The sequence below is a fragment of the Rhinolophus sinicus genome, chromosome 3, assembly GCF_057876585.1.
Source record: "Rhinolophus sinicus isolate RSI-liver-muscle chromosome 3, RSI-T2T, whole genome shotgun sequence".
NCBI classification, from domain to species: domain Eukaryota; kingdom Metazoa; phylum Chordata; class Mammalia; order Chiroptera; family Rhinolophidae; genus Rhinolophus; species Rhinolophus sinicus.
In genome coordinates, this window is record NC_142503.1 from 61,363,262 (window position 1) to 61,376,635 (window position 13,374).

Sequence of the window (13,374 nt, forward strand, 5' to 3'; positions counted from 1 at the left end):
GGTGTAAGAAACTACCAAGTCCAGCATTAGAAATACAATGACTCTGTCCTGACAAAACCAAGACTGATGAAGCTGAGAATTCCTTCAACAATATTCTTGACATAGTCGGTGATTTTCTCTGATGTTTATCTAAGGCCATCCCTAGCTGTGAGGGACCCTAAAAAAATACTTTTGTAGGGCCCATGTCTATATTAACAATTTTATTTAAAATGAATTTTACAAAATTCATGGGGCCATATGAGGTAAAAAATGAAGATTTAGAATAATGGGTAAAGAAATAGTTACATAATTATTGTCCAGTCAGTGCATGTGAAAATTCTCCTTAGTGTCCAAGCACCATCTCTTCCTGTTCAAGTTCAGGAACAATCTTTCAAGTTATATATTGTCTAATGTGTAATTTCCTAAATAATTTCATACCTCACATTACACGAAAAAGGTAGCAATGCCATCAGTATTCACAAAACCATAGCTCCTCAGAATGCATTTGTATTGAAACAATACAGATCTTCTTACTACAGCAGTTTCCTAATATTGTTTATTTAGTAACATCGTTACTAATGATGCTGCTTCGCCCAATGGCTTCATTGTGCTATCAGAGGTTATTACTGTGCTTAACTGATGATGACCAAATAAATGCAAGTCTTACCCAGAGTATGCAGGAAAATATGAGTTATCATTTCTTTTCTGTCATTTTAATTTTACCATACAGAATGTAACTGCTGAAACATAGAATGACACATCTGCCAAATATGTCTTCCCTCAAAATATTTAGCCAAAATCATTGCATTACTAGAATGTAATACCTTTCAATGTTGATCATACCTCTGCCTTCTACATGCTGCCACTAGTGGGGAGAACTGTGAGGGTCCCCACTAACTAAGCAAGAAGAATGGTCCTATGGACATAAGGAACATCTATCCCATTTCCATCTAACCCGGGAGAGGACGTCACCACATTAATCACAGGCAAGACAGAACTTGGATTAACATAGAGGAGCAAAGGTCTGGAAAGCCTTCAGAGGAGATAGGCTTAGCCACTCCCAGAGATGTGCCTGACATGTAGTAGTGGAAAAAGGAGGGGAGGGGACACGACACAAAGTAAAGGGTGTCTACTGCTGCACATGCCACCATCTGATGCTATAGATCAGAAGAAGCACATGCTCTAAACACAGAGGGGTGAAAACTGACTGGCCTACATATATGACTTAAGCCCAAAGGTCATCTCAGAGATAGACTTCAGTAGCCCAGAGCCCTGAACTCATCCTGTGTCCAAAGAGAGTGAGATTGACCAAAAACCAACATGTCAGCCCTATTTTGGTAGCTCAATCTCATGTGATGCCATAAGAGATATACTATGATCTAAATGACAGAGTGCCCAGCCTGTATGACACGCCTGGACCTTATAGGTCCTAGCCCTCAGAAAGGATCTTTAAAATTTTGGTGGAAGGCATTCCAAAGCCCAGAGCTTCCTGGGATACAGGCCAGAAGCAAGCGTCTGATTGCTGGTACTGGTTTTCTTCACATTTCTAAAACGTCCTTAGATATAAGCTCTGTCTTCCTACAGCAACAACACATGTCCCTTTCCATATTACCAGTAACTGCATTTTCAAGTATATTGCTGGACAGTAGGTTACCCAATAATATTAGAGTAGTCTTGCAAGAAAGGATCATGTCTTACATTTCTGCTCTGCTCTATAAAATCCAGCCCAGGGCTAGTCACGTAAAAGTCAACAAGTACTTCTTGGTTCATAAAAACTATATCAAATAGAGTTAACAGGTAGACTGTAGAACTGCTAAACAAGAGAAGGCAAGAATCATTGATATCATAAAAGTAATTGTTACTGGAAAACAAATTCATAGTACGAGCATCCATTCTTCATTATAAAGATTTCACCCTAAAAAAAATATCATATGCCAATTCTTTGGCTGGAGTGAAAGTGCTCTATGGATATTCCATTTCCTAAAATTATTCACCAAATTAATTCCTCAATATTGTTTTTCTTCTCTTTCTCTGCTTTCATTATCAAGAACATGCATATCTTTTTTTTCCTTTTTTAATAAAAGAAATTCAATACTTCATTTTATGTTGAACTTAATAATGACCTTTCTCTATGACTAACCCCATCCCACAATGACCTATTATTTGGAATTGAAGTATTAAAGTGTCATTTTTGACATATGGTCTATACCCCATTGATTCACATCTATATGTGTATAAAAGTGCAAAAGCAGTGTGTGTATATACATATTGTATGTTATTTAGATAGTTACATATACATGCATGTCCCATCTCCACAAGAAATTTGTGTCCTTTATGGTAATTAGCATATTTCTTATAGAGCATGAAGCACTTTCCCAGACAGAGTAGGAGCTGAGAAAAGTTTCCTACATTTGATTAAAGTTTGATCTCACCATTCTATGTCTTGCCTTTGAAATTGTATGAGAACCTTGATGTTCATTAAAATATAAATGAGATTTAAGTGTGATAAGTATAAATAATTAAACAATATCACATTTAAGCAAGTCTGTGGTAATAAAATATGTTAAGAAATTAAACTAGTGTAGATTTTCCAGGTGATATAGATACAGGTCCCAGGTGATAAATTTGTTTCTCAATAATTCTTTACCAACACAAACTGAAATCATTGCCAATCATCACCAGTATTTATCACTATTATTACAAGTACAACCAAACATGCTAGATTATTAAGTCCTTGGGAACTAAAGCTATACATTATTCATATTTCTATTCTCAAGTAAATAGCACATAGTGGTGCTCAATAAATATTTATTGGGGGAATAAAAATCTGCGTTGATTTCCCTTCTTACACTGACCTACTCATATCTGAGTCAACACATAAAAACTAATAATGTAATTTCCATTCTTCCACAAATTTTACCAGAAGTTATACGGCAATAACAATTACCTTGCCAAAGTTGTGAACATTACACAGGAAATCTGTTCCATGGTTACTAGGTTCCACAGTTCACTTTGCTCATTCTTCTCAAGGGAAATTAAGTAAGAGGATATAGGTGGCTTTTCTTCTCAATCATCACTACTGTAAGAAAAAAACATACAATCATGTGTCATCTTCATTTATGAAAATATTAAAGTAAGCAAAAACAAGAACAAATGACATTATTTTGGGGAAAAAGATATTAATATGGCACATGAGAAAATATACAGGTGAGGAGAAAAAATAAAGTGAAGATGCAAAATTTACAATTTGTGGTAAAATATTAAGAAAAGACAAAAAGTCCTCAGCCTTATCAATCACTGCTCAGAAAATGGCTACCATTCAGAAAATGGCTATAGTTTAGATAAAAAGACATTGTCATATGTTTTTTAAATTTAGATTGTCTCTTGAATGTGATAATATATATCTTACTTCTTCAAGTTTAAGCTACGTAAGTATATGGAAGCTAGATTAATAGGGCTTGCAAGTATATTCTGATTATACTAAAATAAAGAGTCATTGAAATAAAGACATTTTCAGTCTTTATTTTCAGTTCAAAACAACATAATCTTCCACATCCTCGCCATCAGGTGTGTTCTGAAAGGTAATTATTCTGCATGTTCAGTTCAGGTTCTTGATTCCAACGCAGGAGGTTACTGCAGGGTTTAGCATAGAAGAGAGCCAAGATACATAAACTTTATTGTTATTGTTGCCCATTTGACAAGGTAGTGTCCCAAATGAATGGACTTTGGCCATTCAGATGGAAAACAAAGCCTGTTTATCAGCTGGTTAATTGCACTCAAATATGAAATAAGATTCCCAGCAGTGAAGCTCCCTCACATTTCTATTTCTCATCTAAATTATAAACTATCAGTGAACAGAACCATTTCCAGCATCCAAGTGTTTATCATAGTAAAGCACATCTGCCACAGATGACTGCTGACCTTTCAACTTTGGTCAGCACTTTGGCAGCTGACATAGTCATAGGAAACGGAATGGATACAAGTTTTCCTGGCACTGTCATTTCCCCTTTAGCTGTATGGTTTAACTCTGAAATGAGGAAATAACTAAGTAAAGCCACAGAACACTAAAAATATTCTTTACATAAAATGAGTCTGGTGAATGTATTTCAAATGTACTTCCCATCAAATTTTCTGGATTTTTTTGTTGAGTGTTTTTTTTTTGTTGTTGTTAACTCATTTTGTTACTTTATTTTTTACACTTAGCAGCTGGAAAGGATTATTCCTTATATAATTTTTAAAAAGAGGTTAGTAACAATTTGGCCTATTCGATAACTGCTATATTACTTAAGAATCACCACAGATTCTTACCTTACCAATGAAAAGAGATTTAAACATAGGGCTACATCTTTCCTCTGTGGAGTTTTTGGATAAGCTGGATGATCAGAGAAGGGCAAATGTAAACCGTCCTCTGCACTAGTGGAGAAGCCTTAACTCTGATAATGAACTTCCACTAATTGACTGAATACTTTTAATACATACTGTACTAAGAGCATATTATATACATTGTTAAGTATGGGCCTTCCAGCTTGTGCACAACCTCAGCGCACATGCAACACAGGTCTACACAAGGTAACCTTCTAGATGGGTCTGAATACCTGGCTTTGACAAATGTGGGCATCAGAATAATGACTGCATTCATGGATATATGTAACCCAGTTATACAATTTCAATGAATATTAGTATCATCTAAAAATACTGATATATTTTCCTTCCTATCAGCACATATGTGACTATCTACTCGTCCAAGCATCATTTTAACAGATGAAGCAGTGTAAGGGATATTCTCTGTGCTTCAGAAGCTAATCATCTAATTAGAGTTTAGTAAATAGATGGCTGTTCAACATTCATGCATTTTCCCAGTACCCCTTCAGGTGCAAATTTGGAAATCTCCTCCCTCTTCATGTGTATGAAGGGAGCATGCCACTCCCTGCTCCCTCCCTTCAAGAAAGGTGAGGGGTGTCAAATCATTATTTTTCACTAGACCACTACTAGCAGAATAGGAGGTTCTATCTATGGCCTAAATCTGTCAATTGGGTCTTCACTTCTAAGACATTGGGAGGGACTGGCATGACTCAAGAACAGCTGTCACCATGATGATGTTCTGACCTCTGTTACAGCTATTGGAAAGTTTGTGGTTTCTACTTCCTATATCCTATCCTTCCTGAATTCTCTTGGGTCATGATCTGTAGCCTGAAGTACCAGCTTTCTTTTAATTGTGTGGCCTCCCCCCACCTTGATATTCTTCCATTAAGTTGTCTTTCACGTTTATTAACCAGAGTTGATGTCTGTTGCTTATATGAAACAACCGTTACTGATACTGGTATGTAATGCATGTGCTTATGAAAGATAGTGTATAATGCTAGATAACGTATGTGATACTGGGAATGGAACAGACAGAAGCCACGATATGTTTCAAGACAGGGGAATTGGTGGTGGCCGTCGCTAATCAGGAAGGGATAATAAAAATAGTGACATTTAGGGAAGAGCAGGGTTTCAATAAATGTATTAGGATGGATGACAACCTTCTAGGCAGGGAGAAGGGGCAAAAGATACTCAGGGGACAATGGATAGATCAACTTAGATGGAGTTGAGATTGCCTCAGAGTGTTCCTCCTGCCACAAACATTTGTTTAGTATCTTCCACTCTTGGGCACTGCTGGAACACGTTGTTAAGGTCAGGTACCTACCCCTGGGGAGCACAGGACCAGTCATCTCAAGTAGAGAGGGACGCTCTTGGAGTGGGTTGGTAATAGATTTTGACTACCACCCCAAAGCTATTCTGTAAAGAAATAGCATCTTCTCCAAAGTAAATATGTGATGTTCCCAACGTATTATTTACAGGTAAAAAAGGGGAAATAAATGCTAGACTTAAAGAAGTGCATTTAAAACCGTAATGAGCAGACATTTGAAACCTTCAAGGGTAGAATTCCATAAAAATTGTAAGAATTTCTAGCTTCAATTGATTCTTACTTTAACACTTGGAGTAAATGTAAAAGCATTCATTTTATATATATATATATAACCTATATGTTAAGAAAATGTTAATTTTACAATTGTAGTTGTTTCATATAATTCTATGAAAAATTCTCAAACCTCTGCTTCTTTCTGATACATGTTAGCTAGTACGAAGTATAAACTTCATACTTAAGTATGAAGTATGGACTACCCACACAGGTACTACCCACAGGACTACCCACACAATCCCAAGGGGTACTAATAAAGAATAACTGCTCCACTTCACCTTAACTTAGAACAATTGTCAATAGTGATGATTTTTCATGGTTGGAATTAAGCAATAATGGCCATATGGATATAACATAATTTATTTAATCAATCTTTCACAGTTCACATTTAGGTTGATTCCATTTTAATTACCTGGATCATCTGATTATTTCTTTTGGATAAATGCCAAGCAGTATAATCATTAGTATATACACATTTTCAAGGTTTTTGACCTATAGGGCATTTGTTGGGGTTTTTTTCTTCAGAAAAATTATACCAAGTTATATTCAAACAGCACTGCATAAGTCATTGCTACATTGCATTTTAAACTTAAGTCCTGGAGCCCAGAGTGGGTGACGTGGGGGGAAGAAGAACATGGGTGGATCATTACAATTATTGCATGAATGTCTAATCTAAAAAGCTCGAAAAGTGGTAAAATAAAGTTTACATTGCCAAGTTTTCAAATCCTTCTTTCTCTATTTCTCAGTATTTGTTGTATTAAGATATATTTCATAAATTTTAAGTGACACAAATAGTCATAAACTTTCCTGAAATATTATCACAGAATTTTGCTTCCCAACATGAGTTTCTCCATTCAGTATCTATCAATCTATTTGCCTATCTATGTCTATTATCTATCTAGCTAGCTATCTATGCAAAAGAAATGTCAAAGTTTGGACATTTCACCTATCTTCATCCTCACATCTGTGTCATTTCTCATTTCATTCCTCTTCCTGCAAGGCTCTTTCTCCTCTCTCTAGTCCATTCTAAACCTCCCTTCCTTCAATCTAGAGTGCATACCCCACTCTGCCATGCTGCCTCACCTGGCTCCCTGGCTCACAGTAAACATTTGCTCCACTGCTCAGTCCTGATACTGCATCTTTATAACCTGGAGGCTCAGTATTGGTTAAAATACAGTTACTAATGTATTTTGGCTGAATAGATTTCAGAAGGAAAGCATTTATCATCTACTATTTAAGAATGACTGTTGGCTGGGAATTTCTTCCTTTCACTTGACTATCTTGCTCTTTGTCATTGGGAAAAAATAATCAAAAGTCTTCATAGAAATAAACAGCTCAGAAAATAATCATCCATCAAATACACGAACCTGTTTATTATTTCATGATGATAATGATCAACAGTTTTCTATATTTTTAAGACCCTGAGTTTTTTCTTGAAACTTCACCAGGAATTGTCAGGATATGACTGATCCATAGGTTATTATTTGTCAAAATAATTGGAATTTCTCAACTCTATAGCGGATATCTTGTTACATACAAATGAAATTAAGAATTAAATATCTTCATTTTTAAAAGGCTCTACTATGAAGTAGTTATAATGCACAACATAATTCTTCCTACTTTCTCACTATCATTATACACACACACATTGACACATACACATATATAAACACACACAATCCACAAATAAATCTTTTGTTTAAAATAATAATTACTGTATTAGTATTCGGAAAAAATTTTCATGCAACTACTGAGTAGTAATCTTTAATTTTGGGTCATTAGAGCCCTCCTCTCCCCAAAAAGTAGAAATTGGGTTTTTGAACGTGTATACATTTAATTTTCTTTGGTAAAAGTTGAAAGTTGGCCTCCTATTTCCTCTCAAATTCAATTTTTGCCTCATATAACTGTCCAATATAACTTACATAACTATGTATTTTCTAATAGCCAAAAGCAATACTAGATTAATCCTGAATATTAAAACAATTTTATCTGTGACTTTCAAGTTTAATAGCTATAAACCTGTCAACACCAATTATAACGAATATTTTTAAAATTGATGTTTTCATTAGGAGTTTTTTCATGAGCACCATCATAAAAAAATAGTATAAATATAACTACTACAAATAAGGATTATATGAAACACTTCAGGTATTGAATGTAATCATTTCTGTTTGGGCTTCTGAAATAAATACTCAAATGTTGAAATTTAAGTTATAGCCACTATAAGTGAAAAATGAAAACAGAATTCATCGATCTTGTTCACTTATCTATGCCAAGTTATATTTCATATGCAATCAAGGAATATTTTTGTATCATCAATTTGTTAAATATTCTACAAATTAACTTCTTGAAGGTTAAGTTGAAGTCTGTATGACTGTTTCATGTCAAATACTTTCAATTTCCAAAATTTAAAAGTAAAACAAATTATTATGCATATTTAATAGTGAAATACATTCTTTCATGTTCATCATTTTAAGATTTTTTTTTTTTTTTTGGTCCTTTATAGCAGGCAAAAAAAAAAAAAAAGTATTACCAAGAGATTAATTTCCTCCTGTTTTTCTCGTTTTATTTCACTTGTGCTCTCTCCCTTCTTTTTTCATTTCTCTCAATAGATTTAGAACGTGTAGTAACACCTGCTGGGGTTGTAACAGTAGTTGAGCTTCACCTTAATGGTGTCCTGTGAATGCTTCCATAGATGACACAGATCACTATCTCTATACTCCTCCGGCCCATCGCCTGGTTACTCCTGGCATGAAAAGTTTGGCCACAATGAACCTTCTTCATGTCCACCATGGCAAGACCTAGAAAGTTGGGGCTCTGGGAATTGTGTCCTTTCCCCAGCCCAGTGGAACTGAGAATAGAACTTTGTCCTTTCACTACAGATGGTCAGCAGACTGGCATGTGCCAGTAATCTGAGAAGACAACAGACTAATTTTAATTATAAATTGCTGCATCACTTCATGTTTGTTATCTCTCTGGATCTGTAGTTCATGCAACAGACAACTTAATATACATTATTGAAATAATCATCAAAACCTTTCCTGCTTCAGCACTTTCCACCTTTCTCTGGAAAGCCAGCATGTTTGTAGGGATTTATAACTGCAAGTGCCTGAAGTCAAGTTTCAGTTCTAGCAAATGCGGGGTAGATGCGACTTTAAAACAAACTGATCAGACATTGGAACAACAAAGACAGGAGGATTAAGGCAGTCTGTGAAGATGAAAGTGTAAAAAGATCTTGGGGGAAAATAGCTTGAGAGGAGCCTTTTAAAAATCAAACAGAAAAACTCCCGTCAGTTGGCTCTTACTCCTTTAAAAAAAAAAAAATTTAGCAACATGTGCAAGGAGGTTTATTTATCAAGTCAGATCTCCTATTCTTTAAATACAGTTTTAAAAAAGGAAGTAAGGGAAAAGCAGGTTCATAACCCTTCAGCAGTTCACCCAAAGTTATTTAGCATTGTTGTCACTAGAAAAACAATAATTTGAGTACATTTTCCAGCAAAAATACATGGAACTGAAAGGAAACCTACGTGCCCATGTGGAAATACTTAGTTGCTTCTCCTATATTGAGCTTGTCTGTGCATTCATAGAGAATTTATGACATATTTCCTTGTTATGTATACACTTTTTTTGTTCAACAATGCCAAAAAGTGATAACTTGGAGACTGAAAATTGTAGTGACAGTCACCTGTCATTCATTGTCCTTTATTCTGACAACCTCAGGCATTCAGGCATGGGTTTATGGGTTTTCCCCCTTACGCTTTATTTTTAAAGGGGTTGGGGGATGGGGAAGAATATCAGAGGATTCAGTCCTGAATAGACTTTTGTTTTGCTCTTTCTTTTACCTCTTGACTGTGTCAAATGCAGTGTGTCTCTCATGCAGTCTCTCTCTTTAGAGAGCTTCGGCTGGGCCAGCTAGTTAGTATTCAGAAACAACGCAGAGGATAAAATTCTCTAGGCTTGCTGAGACTGCAAATAAGCAATTAGACTAAAAGCAATGTATTGGAGAAAGAAGGCCATTGCAGACATCATTGTTGACTGGAACCTGCCAATGTAACTTTAAAATTGTAAAAACTTCATAGCAGGGAGAAATAGTCACTTAGAGGCACATACGTTGGTTAAGACACTAAGTCAGTATTCACTACAGACATTTCTGCTGTGTAATGTACTCTGTGAACTGTAAGATTTTCCATTTAATCTTGTTTACTTATTGTAATGAGAAACAAATGGTTGAAATTAGTAATGGTGATAGAAAATCTAACCTTTTATTGTATTGCATGTTATGAAAATGTTTTCTAGACTGGCATGTTACTCCCATTTTTATTTGAGCTCACTTTAAAGGATTGTAATGAAGGACTGAAGGTTAAAAACTGTTTTATGTTTGACCGAGCAATATCATGTAGCTCTGTTGAATAGTTACATGACAGATTTAAATAGTATATGCCAGCCATTTGCTGGGTATTAATGATGGTATGTGGGGGAATTCTTAAGACTCTCCTTCTTCTCTTTAAAATAGAGTTTATGCTGGGTTGTAGTGACTGATGCATTTCCTGTGCAAATGCTCAATGCAGTTATTCTGTTACCTAATTCCATTTTGTGACAGACCAATTTCCAATGAGTTTTCAATATTGTCCAGTTGATCAGAGGTAGCAAGCAGACCTTCTTGATTTAATCCATCCCTTTTCCTCTTTCCACCCCATCCTTTCAAGCCACATTTCCTAAAGTAGAGAAATGCTAGCCTGATGAATTTATTTTTACATATTCTAAGCTAGGAAAAAAGAAAGGAATCTGGATTATTGACATTCTTTACCGGAACTACAGTAGACTAGAGTTAGCAGAAAAAACTGCTAATCATCACAGTTTTCGTGTTGGAAGCAATTTGCCTATAATTAGTAAGTTGATAAATACCAACAAAATGGGTGCTAAAACGAACAACTCTTGTGCTGAGAGACATTTGACTCTACATTACACTTTGCATTTTTATATATGCAGCATTACATTTTGTTACAAAGAGCGACAACTTTAATGGCAGCTGAAACACTCTAATCTGTCTTCTGAAGGAAAGCAGACATACATCTTAATATAACAACTTGTTTTATAAAACATATCTGTTTTTTCTAGGAGTAAGCAATGCAAGGATAAGAAAAGAAATTGGTCTTTTATTTATTTTCTATAGAATGGTAGCAAAAGTTGGAAGACTTGTTTTGCCACATAATGAAATGCCATAGCATGTAAGATTAAATGGTACCACTGACTTAGGGTGTATTCTTCATTGGTAATACCAAATTCACCTTTGTTTGTGGACATTTGTTTTCTACATTTTATATGAAGTGATTATTACACTAAATGTTTCAACTCCATATATAATCAAACTCATGACCATTTTTATTCAATTCAAACAAGGAAATGTATATGGTGTACTAAAATGTGAGACAAATGTTTAATTCAAATAAACAAGATATGGTATATCTTTGAAATCAAATAAATTTTATGTCTGAAATGTTAATAAAACACTTTTTGTAAGGGTTTAAGTCACAAAAGGTGCATTATAAATAATAAATGGATATGACAGTTTTATCAGCGATATGCTGATATTCTGACTCTCGTAGTTATCAGAAAACATAAATATCACAATAAGTTTATCCCATATGATCTGATATAACAAAAGAGATAATCCTAAGAAAGAAATTGTGAGGGTATAAATTTCCTCATGTTACTGTAGCTGGGAAAATACTACATCCACTAGTGCCTTTTAAAATTGTAACTGGTGTTTATGAACATAATTTTAGAAGCACGGCCACTTTATAGGTAACTTGATTAGCATGCGGCTATCAGAGATCTCAGAGATCTTGCACTGTCTTCATATTATAGACCATGCGGTAAATGGATTGATTGCTAATTGTCAAGTACCTTCTAATAAAACCTTCAAAATATATTCTTGAATTTTAATACATTTAACTAAGTTTGCTTTTCCTTTCCCCTTAAACTGCATACCTTTGTTATTCCTCGATACCTACTGAATGAGATGGCAAGAAATGACCACCCACAAAATAAATGCATGTTTTTCTTCCCTTTTTCAGAACATTCTGTAGTGGGTGTTAAAATATTTAAGCCATTTCGAAGTCATGTAAACTATCCCAAACATGTCAGGGGAAGAAAAGACTGCAGTTCATTATTTTTTTGCAATGAATCAACATAAAAAAGAACACTTTAAAGGCTCAAGTAGCTTTGTTTTCATTTACAGTTCATATCAATAATTTCATACCATGAGCATTTTGCTTATTTGAGATATAGTTTATCTTTATCTTTGAACAGATTGATGATCATGAAACAAAAAGGCAAAGATTTTGAGGAATTTTATGTTGCAGTTATTTATGAAGGATGTGTTCCACTTGAATTATTATATCATTGTTGTTGTTGTTTTCCTGCATATTGATCCTGGTCGAAACTTGGGCTTCAATTCAATGGGCATATATGCTCTTAACATTTATTTATTTATAAGATGGGATCAAAATTCATTTTGTATATGTAAGTTTTCCATGGTATACTATTTGATTTTTAGAAAAGTATGCTCACGTTTAAATTTAATTTTGTAATTCATTTTGAAGTCTCTCTCTTATTTTCCAAAATCAAGAACAATACATTTAAAGTGAGTAGCTATGCAATTTGGGTCTGGTCAAATTTGCTGCCATTTTCTCACCAATGTTATTTAATTTATTGTAGGTCTTTTCCTTTCAACATATGGCTCTGTTTAAGAGCAATATTTGCAAGTGGCATATAACCTATCTTCATGGAATATTTATTCCTTTCTAAGACTTACATATAGTGAGCTGCAATAGTCTTTCTTTGTGCTTGGTTTATTCCCAACCTTTTTTGCCATTCAAAAACAATGCTGACACATGCATGAAGTGACAAATAGCATTAGTATAATAAACCAAACGCAAAGCACAGTCATATATTAAATTGTTTTTAAAAAAATACTGACCTAAGCACCTCTATGAGATGTTATTAGTAAAATTTGAAGAAGAAGATAAAAGACATTTGGAAGTGAGATGTGCTCTCCTTTGTAGCCTGTATAATTACTGATTTGCCATCATGTTTGCTTGCAATGCCTTTGTCAGATATTATTTCATGTCTCTTTGTCAAAGGAAAGGTTTTAAAGCCTTTTTCTGCATCTGGGCAGCTGCTGTCAGGGCTCAGACCAAGCCTCCTCCCAGGGCTACAGCAACATGTCCAAAATGCTTTTGGTAAAAAAAAAAAAAAAAAATCAAAAAACAACAACAACAAAAAACACAACCTTTTAAGCAGCCCCTCATTATTTCCACTCACCAGGTCAACACATATGTTTTACAAAAAAAAAAAATTAACATTTCAACATTAACTTCAAACACCAGAACTGTATCTTAGTGACAATTTTTCATTAAGACTTAGTGTTG

General features: G+C 34.6%; 1 long non-coding RNA gene across 1 annotated transcript in view; it reads right to left on the bottom strand.

The window, feature by feature from the left end:
- LOC141570684 (uncharacterized) overlaps nt 1-13,374 on the bottom strand; it is a 69,908-nt gene that overhangs the window by 3,818 nt on the left and 52,716 nt on the right. Inside the window, exon 5 of the long non-coding RNA XR_012495004.2 lies at nt 2,927-3,058. This is a non-coding gene — a long non-coding RNA (uncharacterized LOC141570684). The remainder of the gene's footprint in view (nt 1-2,926; nt 3,059-13,374) is intronic.